The sequence below is a fragment of the Mastomys coucha genome, unplaced genomic scaffold (assembly GCF_008632895.1).
Source record: "Mastomys coucha isolate ucsf_1 unplaced genomic scaffold, UCSF_Mcou_1 pScaffold8, whole genome shotgun sequence".
Lineage (NCBI taxonomy): Eukaryota > Metazoa > Chordata > Mammalia > Rodentia > Muridae > Mastomys > Mastomys coucha.
Window position 1 is genome coordinate 48,384,579 of NW_022196914.1, and position 17,238 is coordinate 48,401,816.

At 42.0% G+C, this 17,238-nt stretch overlaps 1 pseudogene; it reads left to right on the forward strand.

Moving 5' to 3' along the window:
• The first annotated feature begins 9,184 nt into the window (after nt 1-9,184).
• LOC116083289 lies at nt 9,185-14,473 on the forward strand (annotated as a pseudogene).
• The last annotated feature ends 2,765 nt before the right edge of the window (nt 14,474-17,238 follow it).

Genomic DNA, 17,238 nt, shown 5'->3' on the forward strand with positions numbered 1-17,238 from the left:
CTTTTTCTATGTTAGTGAACTTATGAATGAGTCCCACACCTTAGAAATCTACAAAGACAGAATGTTATTTGTTTTTGGAAATAATTCATCGTGCATAATATTGTTATAAACTGAATTGAGTTTCATGCCCCGGTTCTATATTTTTCTAAAACAACTACTTAACATTACAAGAGAATCATTTTTATTGGATATTACATTTCAAATATTATCCCCTTTATCAGTTTCCCCTCTGAAAACCCCCTAACCTGTTCTTCCTACTTCAATGAGGATGCTCCTCTACCCACCAACCTACTCACTCCTCCCAGCTCTGGGATTCCACTACATTGAAGCATTGAGAAATTCTAGGACCAAAGACCTCTCCTTCCATTGATACCAGACAAGGCCATCCTCTGCTACATATGCAGCTGGCACCATGGGTCCCTCCATGTGTACTCTTTGTTTGATGGTTTAGTCCATGGGAGCTCTAAGTGGTCTGGATGGTTGATATTGTTGTTCTTCCTATGGGGTTGCAAACCCCTTCAGTTTCTTCAGTCCTTTCTCTAACTCCTCCATCGAAGACCCCATGCTCAGTCCAATGGTTGGCTGAGAGCATCCACCTCCATATTTGTCAGGCTCTGGCACAGCCTCTCAGGAGATAGCTATATCAGGCTCATGTCAACATGCACTTCTAGGCATTTGAAATAGTGTCTGCATTTGGTATCTGTATATGAGATGGATCCCTAGTTAGGGAAGTCTCTGGATGCCCTTTCCTTCAGTCTCCGCTCCACACTTTGTCCCCATATTTCCTCCCTTGAGCATTTTGTTCTGCCTTTTAAGAACAACTAAAGCAACCACAATTTGGTCTTCCTTCTTCTTAAACAGTGGTCTATGAATTGTATCTTGGGAATTCCAAGCTTTCAGGCTAATATCCACTTATCAGTGAGTACCTACCATGCATGTTATTTTGTGACTGGATTACTTCATTCAGGATGATATTTTCTAATTTCATTCATCTGTCTGAAAATTTCATGAAATCATTGTTTTTAATAGCTGAGTAGTACTTCATTGTGTAAATAAACCATAGTTTCTGTATCCATTCTTCTGTTGAAGGTCATCTGGGTTCTTTTCAACTTCTGACTATTATAAATAAGACTGCTATGAACATAGTTAAGCATGTATCCTTGTTATATGTTGTAGAATTTTCTTGGAATATGTCCAAGAGTGATATAGCTAGGTCATCAGGTAGTACTATGTCCAATTTTCTGAGGATCCTCCAGATTGATGTCCAGAGTGGTTGTACTAGCTTGCAATTCCACCAACAATAGAGCAGTGTTCCTCTTTCTGCCACATCCTTTCCAGTATCTGCTGTCACCTCTGTTTTTGATCTTAGCCATTCTTACTGGTGTAACTCTGTGGCTGCCTGCAGCCACACATGAACAGGTTTTCTGAAACAGGAGTCAGAGCCTGAAAAATTAAGGGAATCAGAATGGAGGAAGGGGCTTAAAAAAAATGAGACCGAGGTATGGTGTGCTTTCAGTCCTCCATCATTATTCAACTCTCTCTGTTACAAGCAGGTAGGTAGAGCAAAAACCCCTCCCCCAAGTCCATTAGTAATTCATGGCCCAATCAGCAGGACTTCCAGCTTCTCAGGAACTTGGAGAGAGGCATAGCTATTAGCAGGAAGTTGGAGAGGCGTGGCTATTTGCAGGAGCTTAGATAAGTGGAATCTCAGGGTTGTTTTGATTTATATTTACCTGATGACTAAGGATGTTGAACATTTGTTTAGGTGCTTCTCAGCCATTCAGTATTCCTCAGTTGATAATTCTTTGTTTAGGTCTGTACCCCATTTTTAATAGGGTTTTTGGTTCTCTAGACTCTAACTTCTTGAGTTCTTTGTGTATATTGGATATTAGCCCTCTATCAGATGTAGGGTTGGTAAAGATGTTTTCCCTATCGGTTAGTAGCAACTTTATACTATTGATTGTGACTTTTGCCTTACATAATCTTTGAATTTTATAAGGTCCCATTTGTTGATTGTTGATCTTGGAGCATAAGCCATTGGTGTTCTCTTCAGGAAATTTTCCCCTGTGCCCATGTGTTCCAGGCTCTTCTCCACTTTCTCTTCTATTAGTATCAGTGTATCTGGTTTTATGTGGAAGTCTTTCATCCACTTGGACATGAGCTTTGTACAAGGAGATAAGAATGGATCAATTTGCATTCTTCTACATGCTGCTCTCCAGTTGAACCAACACCATTTGTTGAAAATCCTATCTTTTTTCTACTGGATGATTTTAGCTCCTTTGTCAAAGATCAAGTGACCATGTATGTGTGGGTTCTTTTCTGGGTCTTCAATTCTGGAAATCATTTATTTACAAAATATTTTCAGTATAGAAAAAAAAGAGAGGCTTAGTTTGCCTTTTTCTAGAATGTGTAAGAACCTTCATTCAAGAAAATAAAATAAAACTTGTGCTGTAGTGTTGTAATTTGATATGTCTTTTTTCTTAATTTGCATGGCTATGAATATCTGTTAGCTAAGGAAATATTCATTCACTACACAGATATAAGACAGGAACATAACTGAAACTTGAAATGTTGAAATAAAACTACCAATATTTTATAAGTGAATTTTTATTAAATACTGGAGAAAATATCAAAGTAATAAGAAATTTTAGAATCCAAGTATCAAAAAGAATAATTGCTCAGGACTTATTTGTTGTACTTGGAATAAGACAAATTATAGAATTGATCTTTACTTTTTATAAATATATAGCTCTTATTGACTACCACTAAAATTCTCTTTAAAATATTAGTTATATAATTTTACTTTATCCTTTTAGTATTATAATAAATGCAGGACCTTTAACAAGATAAAATATCTAATATGATCTACTATTTTTTTTTAAAATAGCATTTAATTCAGGTCTAAGTCCAAAAATAAAAATCATATATACATATAGAGGTAGAGATATATAGACATTCACATTTGTCTTTTAGATTTTTTTTTAGTGTAACAAGTTTTGTTGTCCTAATAAAGTATAATGACTGACATTATGAATATCTTTATTTTCCCCATTATTTTAACTGAAATAGAGATACTCAGTCTGCTTTTATTCTTTCACAGCTATCTTCTATAAAATATTCAGACAGATAATTAATTTATATGAATTCCTAGTCCTCACATTTTCTAATTCATTGTGTTGAGTTCAGTTATATAATGCATATCTTTATTCAAAATAGTGATTCTATCAAGAGATGATGGAATAACCTTCAATAATTGGGAGGGTGAATCAGGAAGATCAACAGTAACTGAAAACAAATCTTAAGTAAGAGTAACTTTTCAGCCAGCCTGGCTACAGAGCAGGAGTCTGTCTTACAATAATGTTTCATGTATGTAGTCATAACATTAAGTTTATTTCTCAATGTTTAAATAGAGTAACATGAATCACACTGGTGGTAAATTAGGATTTTAAAGACAAACTACATTGGAAAATGGAAAGAGTTGAGGTAAGGGAAAAGTATGATAAAATGTGTTATATATGAAAAATTATATAGAAATTTTAAAGTTAAACAAACTAAGAACAAAGTAAAAATTAAAGTTGAAATGCATGTTAAATGCTTTTTAAAAATATTAAGCAATCACTGTTATTTTATAAAGATATTTCAAGTCAGTACCTTTGGGGCAATTACAAATACAGTAGGTAAATATTGAAGTTCAACATCTATTTGCCATGTAAATATTGTATTATGATTTGAAATATCAACTTTAGATTTTTTTTTCTGTTGGGACATGAGGAAATAACTCATTAGTATTAACCATGATTCCCCAGAAAGATTTCTTTCCTTGCCATGTAAGAAACCATTAGAGCAGGCCACAGAAATTTTCTGAAAGAATCAACTTCTCCTAGTAACTAGGAATTGAGAAGGCTGCTGCTACCTTTAAGGAATCTGTCACTATAGGGAATGATGTCACTGCCATTGATTGGGTATCCTTAGTGTAAATAAGTGCTAAGTAGCTATACAGAGAAAACACGAGTCCTTGGTCCATCCTATCAGGGTCCAGCACCTAATAATGTACTTCTTCTGTCTTCTCTCCTTCCCTAATTTTTATCTCCATTTTCTTGTCTTTCCCACATCTTTCCTATTTTAGTAGTAGCTATTTTTCATGGGACATCTCAGGCTTTTTTCTTCCCTCTCTCATCTATCTGCCTCACTACCCTCTAACAGTCCAGAAGTAGACAATTCGTAAAGAATCTGTTTTACTTCTAACATTATCTTCAAGATTCCAGGAAGCTAGACTAGGGTAGTTGTTCAGTTGAACGTGCATCTGTCTATTATGAAGGAAGCCCTAAACTTGGTGCTCAGTCACTCCATAAGCCAGATTTGATTTTTCCCTGCATATAATCCCAGTGCATTTAAAAGTAGAGATAGGAAGAACACAGTATTCCTCAGCTACAAAAATGCTTCTAATTGAAGTGCATATCTCCAAAGCTGTGGGACAGGGAGAAAAGTAAAAGAAAATGAAAGAAAAGGAAGGTATAGAAAAGCAAAGAGAAATATTCCTGTCTCTTGACTCTTAGTGTCTGTTAGATAAAAGAAATTTAAATATTTTTTATTTATTCAGTAGATGTATAATGATAATTATGACTTAACCTATACACATGTACTTGAGCCTCTAATTCCATCCATTTGCCTGAAAAATTCATGATGTTCTCATTTTTAATCATCCTGAAAATATTTAGAATATGTCATCCTTAGTGAGGTAACTCAGACCCAAAAGGACATGCATGGTATATAGTTACTGATAAGTGGATACTACCACAAAAGCAAGAATACATAAAATACAACCTATAGACCATAATAAGGGTTATAAGCAGAAATGCTGAAGTGAGGAAACTTCCATCCTACTTAGAAGGGGCAAAGCAATAATTGTGGGAGGCAAAGGGATGGGGGAACTGGTATGAGACAGGGAAGGGGGAGAGAAAAAGGGAACAGGATTAAATACGGAGAGGAGGGAACAGGAGAGAAGCTCAGAGGGCCAAGAGAATGAAAGGAAGCAAGCAGCCTCGGGGAGTGGGAGGTAGGGGGACCCTCTTGAGAGTACCAGAGACCCAGGAGGTGAGACACTCTCAAGACTCATTGGGGGTGAGTTTTGTCTAAAATGCTCAACATTGGAGACAGAGAACTCAGAGTCCACCTCCAGTAGACAGGGTTTCAAGCAGAGGGACAGAGTTACTAACTCACAGTCAAAATTCCTGACCCAGAATTGTAACTGTCTAAAAGAACTTCCAGGACAAAAATGGAGAAGAGACTGAAAGAAAGGTGGTCCAATGACCAGCACAACTTGGGATCTCTCTCATGGAAGAGAGGGGCACCAAAGCTTGACACTATTACTGATGTTATGATGTGCTGACAGATAGGAGCCTGGCATGGCTATCCTCTGAGGGCCCCTACTAGCAGCTGACTGAGACAGAAGCAGATAATTACACCCAACCATTGGACTGAGACAGGGACCCTTATGGTTGAATTAGGGGAAAGATTGAAGCTGAAAGGGAGAGCAATCCCATAGGAAGATGAACAGTCTCAACTAACCCAGACCCCAGGGAGCTCCTAGAGACTGAGCCACCAACCAGGAGCATAGTTGGGCTGGTACAAGGCCCTCGCACATATGTGGCAGTGGTCTGCCTAGTCTAGCGAGGATAAGTTTAACTCTCAAGAGACTTGACTCCCCAAGGAAGGAGGAGGCCAGGTGGGGGGAGCACCCTCTCGGAGGCAAGCGGGGAGGAGTAATGGATGAGGAACTGTGAGAGGGAGGACTGAATGAGGGGCAATGACTGGAATGTAAATAAATAAAATAATTAAACAAAATAAATATAATGGGTTCTCTATAGTAAATAGAGTTCTAAATGTATTAAGACAATTTGTAACCATCCAGCGGCCATGGAGGACTGTATATACTGAAAGGGAGGCTGGGAATAAAATAAGACGGATGGGCTAAAGAAATATGAAGCCAAGACAAAATTCTCTGATCAAGGCTCAAATTTTAATTTTCTGCTCTGTGTTTATATAGGCAAAACCCAAAGACCCATCCTTTGTTTTGGCTGGGTTCTGTTACTTTTTTTCAGCTGGATTGAGTCGCAAAGAAGGCTCAGTAGGCAGTCAGCTCCTCAAGGCTCCTTAGAAAATGCAAATGTGGCAAGGCACTGACCCCTGTCAGGTTGTAAAACCTTAGGAGGTTTGTTTAGCTTGTTCAGGGCAGGGAGAAGGGCACAACAATTTCTCAGCAGAATAACATTACCTGAATCTCTTAATTTGGGTGTTGACAGAAAGATGTACAAAGTAAGTTTTAATATGCAGGTTCCTGGAATGATGGTGATTCAGGCTGTGGCACAGCTATTCTCTGGGCCCTGTTTCATCGTAGGGAAGTGGCACCTGTCTTATGTATTAGAAAGTGTCATGTCACAGAAACCGGACATTTAAATATCAAATAACCTCTTAGAAATAATAAAAACCACACAAGGTGCCTTTACCACATGAGCAGTTCCACTTACAAAAGGTGTTAGGACATTTGTGGAAGGAATAAGCTCATTATCTCTTCTTCTTTACTAGTTTTTAACAATTTCTTGTGCTACTTTAATAGGATGTAATTTTATACACACTTTATTTGCTTAGTTAATTACTTTTGTTTCTGAAATTATTTCACTTAAAGAATTAGTGGCAGTTTGAAAAGCTTGCTGTTCAGAATTGTTCAGACATATGTGGGGGAAAAATATACCAGTATGCTGCTGAAAATTCCAAACAATGATGCCTTCGGTTTGGGGCATTCATTCTCAAACATCTGCTGATAAAATCGGCACTGCATCAGAATGCAAAGGCATTTTTCACTTTTGAACCCTACTAGCTTTGGAAAAGCACGACTTATAACATGTCAGCCGTGCCTTTCTCCCAATTGCGGAGAGCATAGCACAGAGAGCTTTCCATCACCAATAGCTCACTGCAACAAATGAGCTTCACTCTCCAAAACTGCAGACTGAATTTATGAGTTGGAGGCCCTATCATTTATTTTATACTTTAATTCAGTACTATAGCATTGGGTTTTAACTACAACAAATGACAACCTTTAAAAGTTGTGAATATTATTACTCCTTCCACATTAAAAAAAAAAGTCATTCTTTTATTTGAGTTCTTAGGGAAAGGACTACAGCCTGTTTACAGGATTTAGATTCTCCTGACTGAATCACATTTTGTCCTACTTTACTTGCAGGCTTTATGTTGCCTTTATTTTTATTTTTCACACTTATACAGGGTTGTAAGAGTTTCATTTTCTTCCTTTGAAAAATGTTCCTATAAATTCTCTTTTCTCCAGTAAAGTTAAACAAACGCAAGGGGCCACGACCTTTGGTTTTGTCCAGTGACCTAGCATTTGCAGCAGGGATGTTCAGGGCAGGGGTTTTGGTAAAAGGAGCCCAGCAGGACAATAGAGGCAATATCACTCCTGCTGTTCAAACAACAGTTTGCAGAAAACTCGTTGTTTACACCCTTCAGTAGGCCTTTAAAAAAAAAAAAAAAAAAAAACGCCAAATACACCTTCACTTCTTAAAACTTCCCATGGTGTTTCATTTTGTCATGTCTTCATGATGCTGATGAGAAAAATCAATTATGTGATTTAAATTAAAATAACAAGAATTGCCTTAAACTCTTAATTAAAATACTCAGGTCCAGTACTAGCTGTGACTTTGAGCTACTTATGAAAATATTTCTAATCAGCAACCTAAGTCATTCAAGTCACTCAAAGTATCCAGTGTTGTATGATACTATGCTAGTTGAATGAGTGAGACATTTGTTGCTATTAAAAATACATTACAATCCCCCACTGTCAGGCCTTTAAATTTTAAGATGGATAGCATAAATTTATCACATTTAATATTGAAGTTTATTTTTTTTCTTTAGCTTTAGCAAGACATATCCATGGAAATGTTAAGATCCATGTAAAACTGGTAGATTAACTGAAGAATATCATTTCCAGTAAATGTTTCCTAAATATGCTACTAGGCCATGAGAACTTATTGCTTTCAATGAATATGTTACAAATACATAGTTAAAACACTATGTACTACTTAACAATTCAAATATTTATTTTTACTCAATAATGTAATTAATGTTCTAAGCATTTCTAACAAGATATACCTTTTAGTAATCTCTAAATTATTAAGTTTATTGATTTAAATCTTTCATTTTACTAAATTTTGAAGTGTGTAATTGTAGAAATTTAATCAAATCGGATGCTTCATAAAAAAAATGCCAGAAAGCATGGAGGTCCACTTATCCTTAAGATAAAGAGGTTTTACAAGAGTTCACAAAATAAACACCCATCCCCAAGAAATGCAGCTTACTGGGGACATCTCTGGGGGAGCAGATCTCCCCCACCCCTCCTGGAGTCACAGGTGTGTTATCCTGACTGAGAGGAGAAAGGTCAATAGAAACTAAAGAACAATGAGCAAGATAAAGTGTAACCAGTCCATGTTGTAATCTGTAACTAGCCCCTATTGTAAGCTGTAAAACCCTGTATAAAAAGTGAGTGCTTTGTTTCCCTGAGGTTGCTCTGGTCTCAATTACAGAATTGACCCTGGTATACCAGTTTCAAATAAAAATCAACCTCGTGTTATTATAGCGGCCTCCTTCTTGATTCCACGCAAGTGAGGTACCCATACCTGTTATAACATCTTGGTGCATTGGCAGGGAAATTCTTGCTACTCGAGAAGCCCGGGAAGGGTTTCCTCCTCTCTTGGGACCAGAGACTAGAGGTTGGAGGAGATTGCACGCATTTTACAGGTACTGTGGATTTTTTTCAGCATCTGTGTCCGACTGTGAATCTGTTCTCTAAGGCCATCTGTGTATCCGTACCTGTGCAGCTGCTTATTCTTCTGGGCCACTATCAGTTTCAGGCAGTAATAGGAAGACTTGCCGTCACCGCAGACAGAAATTGGACTCGGAACAGTTCGATTCTGTCCAGGGGTAGTGGCAGCTGTTCAGAGGCACTCCTGTCTGTCTATCTCTGCTGTGCTGTTCTGGTGTTTGGAGTGCTTGTGGCAGATCCTGTCCGTTTTTTTTGTTGTTATTGTTGTTGTTTTTATTTTGTTTTTTTGTTTGTTTGTTTGTTTTTTCGCATTTTGTGTGTGGACTAGGACTGATGATATTTTTGGACAGTATGGGACAATTTGTGTGCACTCCACTAAATTTAACCCTGAAACATTGGGCAAAAGTTAGATCAAGGGCCCAGGACATCTCAGTAGAGGTCAAAAAGCACAAATGGAAGACCCTTTGTGCCTCTGAATGGCCCTCCTTAGAGGTCAGGTGGCCTGCTGATGGCTCTTTTTTCTTGGCCGCAATTCTATCAGTCAAAAAGCGAGTCTTTAGGACCGGCCCTGGGAGTCACCCAGACCAGATCCCATATATTCTGGTCTGGGAGGATTTAGTAACTAACCCTCCCCACTGGTCCATCCGTGGGTGTCTGTCCTCATTGTACAGGACCGAGCCAAGAAGAATGTCCTCTCAGACACCAGGACTGACCTTCTCCTTATGGACCCTCCTCCTCCCTACCCGCTGCACTCAAACCTCGTGTACGTCCAGCCGCAGGACCCTCCACACTGCCAGCGGCAGGCTCTTCAGCCACATCAGAGGAGGAGAGAGGGGCAGAGGCCTCACCGTCGGGATCAGTGGGGCCTGTTCATGGGACACGCAGCAAGAGAGGAACGGTCCCTGACCAAACCTGCATTTTGCCCCTCTGGGCCTACAGCCCTCTCGATGAGCAGGGCGACCAACCCCTGCAGTACTGGCCATTCTCAGCGGCTGACTTGTATAACTGGAAGACTCACAACCCATCCTTTTCTGAAAACCCTCAGAGCCTGACTAACCTCACTGAATCTCTCCTCTTTTCCCATCAGCCCACCTGGGATGACTGTCAGCAGCTGTTACAGGTTTTGTTCACCACCGAGGAGAAACATCGAATCCTCCTTGAGGCCAGGAAAAATGTCCCTGGGGCGGATGGGCAACCCTCCCCAACTGGTTGATATTGAAGCAGGTTTTCCACTGACTAGACCAGACTGGGACTACAATATACCCGAAGGTAGACAGCACCTCAAAGTTTTCTGCCAGGCTCTTTTAGCAGGTCTCAAAGGGGCAGGAAGACACCCCACGAATTTGGCAAAAGTAAGAGAGGTGATACAGGGGCTGAATGAGTCTCCCTCAGCTTTCTTAGAGAGGCTCATGGAAGCCTTCCGGTCAGTTCACTCCTTATGAGCCCAGCAGTGAGGAACGTAGGTTCACAGTTACAGCTGCTTTTATTGACCAGTCGAGTAGAGATATCAGAAAGAAGTTATGGAAACTAGATGGGTTAAAAGATAAGTCATTGAGAGAGTTAGTGCAGGTGGCTGAAAAAGTATTTTATAGCTAGGAGACAGAGGAAGAGAAGGAAGAGAGGAGACAGAAAGAACAGGAAGCTAGAGATATAAAGAAGGAAAAGAGAAAGGAAAAAAAAATCTTCATAGGATCTTGGCTACAGTAGTAGGAGAAGCTAGGGAACCTAATAAGATAGTACCTGGCAATCGAAGAGAGCCTCTGGCCAAGGATCAATGTGCTTACTGTAAAGAAAAGGGGTATTGGATGAGAGAATGCCCCAAAAAGAAGAAGAAGGGGCCCCATGCTTCAGGCAAGAAACCGGAGAGACCTAAAGTGCTGGCCATACAAAAGAACAGTGATAGTGAATAGAGGGGACGGAGTTCGGATCCTCTCCCAGAACCCAGGGTAACCCTTTTTTTTTGTTTGTTTGTTTTTTTGTTTTGTTTTGTTTTGTTTTGTTTTGTTTTTTTGAGACAGGGTTTCTCTGTATAGCTCTGGCTGTCCTGGAGCTCACTTTGTAGACCAGGCTGGCCTCGAACTCAGAAATCCACCTGCCTCTGCCTCCCAAGTGCTGGGATTAAAGGCATGCGCCACCACTGCCCGGCCAGGGTAACCCTTTGCTGTGGAGGGGAAACCCACTCAGTTTCTGGTGGATACAGGGGCAGAATATTTGGTCCTCTTACAACCAGATGGGCCTATTTCCAAAAAGAAGTCTTGGGTACAAGGGGCTACTGGCAACAAGCAGTACTCATGGACTATCTGAAGAACAGTGGACTTAGGTGTGGGCTGGGTATCCCACTTGTTCATTGTCATACCAGAATGTCCCTGCCCCTTACTGGGGAGAGACCTTCTCACTAAGATGGGAGCACAGATCCATTTCCTCCTAGAAGGACCCCAGGTCAGGGGCAAGCAGGGAGAACCCATCCAGGTATTGACTATGAAGCTAGAAGATGAGTATCAGCTCTTTGAAAATAAAGATTGCAGGTCTGAGGATATAGAATGGTGGTTACAAAACTTCCCACAAGCCTGGGCTGAGACAGCAGGAATGGGGGAAGCTAAGAACCAGCCTCTGGTCCACGTGGAATTGAAGGCACAGGCCACCCCAATAACCGTTCGCCAGTATCCTATGTCTAAAGAAGCCCGAGACAGGATCCGTCCCCACATCCTACGCTTCCTCCAACTGGGGATCCTGCGGAGATGCCAATCTGCATGGAATACTCCCCTTCTTCCAGTACAAAAACCAGGATCCAATGACTATCGACCTGTCCAAGATCTCAGGGAGGTAAACAAATGAGTGTCCGACCTTCACTCCGTATAACCCGTATAACCTTTTGAGTTCTTTGCCTCCCTCCAGGACCTGGTACAAGGTACTGGATCTCAAAGATGCCTTCACTGACCATGGAAAGATCCTGAGTCAGTTAAGACAGGCCAGCTCATGTAGACCCGTATGCCCCAGGGCTTCAAGAACTCCCCCCACTATCTTTGATGAGGCCCTACATCTGGATCTGGCAGCTTTCTGAACTTCTAATCCCCAGATATCCCTTCTTTGTTATGTCGATGACCTTTTGATTGCCGAACCCAGCAGGGAATTGTGTTTAGAGGGATCCAAACGTCTGCTCCTGGAACTGGGAGAACTGGGCTATCGTGCCTTGGCCAAGAAAGCCCAGATATGCGGTCAAAAGGTCAGTTACCTGGGGTATTTGCTCAAAGAAGGGAAGAGATGGCTTTCAGATGCCAGAAAAGAAACAAGTTAGAGAATTCCTGGGCACAGCAGGCTTATGTTGCCTGTGGATACCTGGGTTCGCTGAGATAGTGGCCCCTCTCTATCCACTCACTAAGAATAAGCAACCATTTGTGTGGGGAGAAAGAGAACAAGAGACTTTTGACACCATAAAAACAGCCCTCATATCAGCCCCAGCCCTGGGTCTCCCTAATGTGATCAAACCATTCCATCTGTTTGTGGCGGAGAACAAGGGCATAGCAAAAGGGGTCCTGACCCCAAAACTGGGACCATGGAAGAGGCTGGTGGTATATTTCTCAAAAAAATTAGACCTTGTAGCTGCCGGGTGGCCAGGCTGTCTGAGGATCGTGGCCAGGGTTGCAGTATTAGTAAAAGATGCTGACAAACTGACTCTGGGACAGGACCTGGTAATATCTGCTCCACATGCCTTAGAGAGTGTGGTCCGCCAGCCCCCTGATCGATGGCTCACCAACGCCCGAATGACCCACTATCAGACCTTGCTACTCAATTCTGATAGGATTATGTTTTCACCCTTGGGCCTGAATCCAGCCACCCTTCTCCCAGACCCCGACCTTGAACCTCCCGTCCATTTCTTTGAGCAAGTGCTCGAAGAAGCACACGGCTGGCGCAAAGACCTGGCTGGCTGGCCCCTGGCTGATGTGAGGGAGACTTGGTTCACAGATGGGAGCAGTTTCCTAGAAAAGGGGCAGAGGAGAGCAGGTGCAGCCGTGGTGGATGGGCAACAGGTCATATGGGCACAAACTCTGCCAGAGGGAACCTCTGCTCAGAAAGCTGAGCTCATTGCCCTCACAAAAGCTCTCAAACTAGGAGAAGATAAGAAAATCAACATATATACAGACAGCAGATATACTTTTGCTATGGCCCACGTTCATGGTGCCATCTACCAGCAGTGACGATTACTGACCTCAGGAGGAAAAGAAATCAAGAATAGGAGTGCCTGAAATCCTGGCACTCCTAGAAGCTTTATATAAACCAGCAAAAGTGAGTATTATTCACTGTCCGGGGCACCAAAAGGGTGATTCTTTTATAGCTCAAGGAAATAGTTTGGCAGATCAAGAAGCTAAGGCAGTAGCTTCTAGTACAACCCAGGTGATGGTAGCCAGAGAGTCCGAATTGCCTGAACTTAAGTTCCAGTACACTGCTGAAGACTTGGCGGTCATCTCAAGGGATCCTGAAAATCGTTTTGACCAGAAAAAGGGGATCTGGATAACCCTATCAGATAAGAAAATACTGCCACAAGAACAGGCAAAAGTAATGATAAAGCAGATGCATCAATGGACCCATTTAGGAGTAAGCAAGCTTATACAAACTGCCTCAAAGTCTAAATATTATATTCCAGGACTAAAACACCTGGTAGAACAAGTGGTTCACAGATGTATACCCTGTCAAAAAGTAAATGTCTGCAGAAACAAGACTGACCCCGGTAAACGATACCGAGGGGACCTGCCAGGAGTCTAATGGGAAGTAGACTTCACGGAGATAGTATCAAGCAAATATGGCTACAAATATCTCCTAGTTTTCATAGATACCTTCTCAGGATGGGTAGAAGCTTTCCCTACCAAACAAGAGACTGCATCAGTGGTAGTAAAGAAGATACTAGAAGAAATCTTTCCCCGATTCAGAGTGCCTAAGGTAATTGGATCTGACAACGGCCTGGCCTTCATTGCCAAGGTAAGTCAGGGAGTGGCCAAGTATTTGGAGGTCGATTGGAAACTTCATTGTATTTATAGACCTCAGAGTTCAGGACAGGTACAAAGAGCTAAAAGAACTCTAAAAGAGACCCCGACGAAATTGACCATAGAGACTGGCGCAAGCTGGGTGGTGCTTCTGCCTCTAGCCTTGTTCCGGGTCAGAAATACCCCTTCCTGCTTCAGTTTGACCCCCTTTGAGATCCTGTACGGGACCCCAGCACCCCTAACTCTACTAGGGGATGTTATTGAGTCAACTTGTCATAGTAATAATGATTTATATGCCAGTTTAAAGGGGCTGCAGGTGGTGCAGAAAGAAGTTTGGTCACAGCTGGCCGCCGCTTACGAAGCCGGGACTCCCGAGACATCACACCGGTTCCAGGTTGGAGATGCAGTCTACACAGTCTGTGTATGACGACACCGAGCCCAGACGCTTGAGCCTCACTGGAAAGGACCATACCTTGTCCTGCTGACCACCCCGACTGCGGTGAAAGTAGCCGGACTTACACCATGGATCCACACGTCTTATGTTAAACCTGTTCCACCGGACCTGGGACTACAACCCTGGAGAACACAAACTACTGACAACCCGCTGAAGCTCAAGATAGCCAAAAATGGAACTTTCACTGATCATGGTACTGTGTCTTAGTTTCCTTTTCTTGGGTTCATTCAATGCCAGCCCCCACCAGCCACATAACCTGACTTGGATCGTAATTACTGGGCACGGAGACATAATATGGAGCAGGTCTAAAGTCACTACACCAGTCCTTTGGTGGCCCAACATGTCCCCTGATGTCTGAAAACTGGCCTTTGGGGCACCAGCTAACTGGGATATGGAAGGATATTACAACCTCAATATTCCTGCTCCCAAAGTGCCCTCTCCCCCCTGGCCAGCATGGGCTAGATCCATTTGGGGGTTGTGGACATGTGAGTCAGAGGAGTCAGCTCCATGCCTTGACTTTTTATGTTTGCCCTGGATTCCACAGAAAGTGTTCCCTTAATCCAACCTGTGGGGGCCAAGGCCATTTCTTCTGTAAAAATTAGGGTTGTGAAACCTCAGGGGATATATATTGGAAGCCATCCTCCAGTTGGGACTATATTAAAGTGACTGGCAATTAAAGCCATTATGAGGCAGGAAAGCCAGGGTGAACGTATCGTCTGGAGTGTGAAAACTGGTACCACTCACTTCATTTTACTTTTACAATGACAGGAAAACAGGCAACCATGTGGACAACTGGTTATACATGGGGGCTTAGGTTTTATAAGGAAAAGTATGATGATGGACTGATATTTACCATTAAGCTTAAGATAGAAACCCCTTATACACTGCTTGGCCCAAATTCAGTCTTGAACCCCTCCTCCTGTCCACCTCTAAATCCTCCACAGTCCCTTCCCCAGACTTTTTCCAAGATGGGAACAGCCACACCACCAAGCACTGCATTAGAGACCACCATACTCTCTCCTAGGGCCCTATCCCCATGGCCTCTGGAGTCTGATATTAACTCTCTCCTAAACATGCTAATTAGTGCCTTCAGAGTGCTTAATGCCACGAACCCTGAAATGACTAAAAAATGTTGGATGTGTTATGATGTGGCACCACCTTACTATGAGGGTATTGCATGTGTTGGTACTCCAATCATATCTTTGCAAGCCTCCGACTGCAGGTGGAGTCACCAACACGTCCGGCTTACCATATCGGCTGCTACTGGAAAAAACCTTTGTGTGGGTCAGGTCCTGCAGACCTATCAAAATCTGTGTAATAGTTCACACCCTCTAATAGGGAATCTAACTGGGTACCTCCTCCTGTCCTTAGACAGCTGGTGGGCTGTGCTTCAGGAGTTACAGCCTGTATAAGTTTAGAAATTCTTAATCACAGCCATGATTTTTGTGTCCTGGTACAAATAGTGCCTAGATTGCTGTACCACCCTTATGAAGACGTACTAAATTACTGGGACCCCGAGACCAAAGACCTAGTAAGACACAAAAGAGAATTGGGAATTACCCTGGCAGTTGTTTTGGGGGTGAGTTTAGGGGCTGCAGGGGCGACTACGGGATCAATGGCTATGGCTTTACAACATAAGGCATATGGAGAGTTGAGGGATGCCATTGACTCAGATATAAAAAGAATAGAAAAGACTCTGGCTGACCTCTAAGAATCACTGACCTCCCTCTCAGAAATGGTCCTCCAAAATAGGAGAGGATTAGATCTGTTATTTCTTAAAGAAGGAGGCCTGTGTGCCACGCTGAAAGAAGAGTGTTGTATTTATATAGACCACTCAGGAAGAGTCAAAGATAATTTAGCTAAGATTAGAGAGGGTTTAGAACAAAGAAAAAGGGAAAGAGCTCAAGGCAAGAACTGGTTTGAAATTTGGTTTAACTCAACCCCTTGGCTAACAACTTTGGTCTCTGCACTTGCAGGACTGCTAATCATACTTTCATTATTGCTTACCATTGGCCCTTGCATTCTAAATAGCTTGATTACCTTCCTTAGAGAACGTGTCAGTACGATACAAATTATGATGTTAAGACAGCAATATCTTCTTCCACCTTCTTTGGGGGAGGAGCCATTTTCTTGGACTCCCCGTGGGTTTTGCCAGCCTTGGCAAGCTTCACCATGATGGCAGACGAGGGAGGCGGCAGCCCCGTGTGTAGGTTGAGCAGCTCAAGAAGAGCGAGCTCAGCGGGACCCACAGGAAGTGGACCGAATTCTTTCCCTCATTTTAAAGAAAGGACTCTGGGGTTTTTACTCTGTTACCTGTTCAATGACAGAGCCTTCTAAGGCTCTGACATTCCAAGACAGTAAAGATCCTAAACTCTGTTGCCAGACTTAAAAAAAAAAAAAAGCAATATCAGGAGGTAAACCAAAATGAGATGCAGCAATATAGCACATAATCTCAAAATTGAGATATTTCCAAGGAAAAGGGAACAATGTAGAAATTTAATCAAACTGGGATGCTTCATAAAAAAAAAAAAAATGCCAGAAAGCAAGGAGGTCCACTTATCCTTAAGATAAAGAGGTTTTACAAGAGTTCACAAAACAAACACCCATCCCCAAGGAATGTAGCTTCCTGGGACATCTCCTGGGGAGCGGATCTCCCCCACCCCTCCTGGAGTCACAGGTGTGTTATACTAACTGAGAGGAGAAAGGTCAATAGAAACTAAAGAACAATGAACAATATAAAGTGTAATCAGCCTATGTTGTAATCTTTAACTAGCCCCCATTGTAAGCTGTAAAACCCTGTATAAAAAGTGAGTGCTTTGTTTCCCTGGGCTCACTCTGGTCTCCATTACAGAGTTGACCCTGGTATACCAGTTTCAAATAAAAATCAACCTCATGTTATTACAGCGGCCTCCTTTTTAATTCCATGCAAGTGGGGTACCCACGCCTGTTAAAATATTATTCAATATTGAATT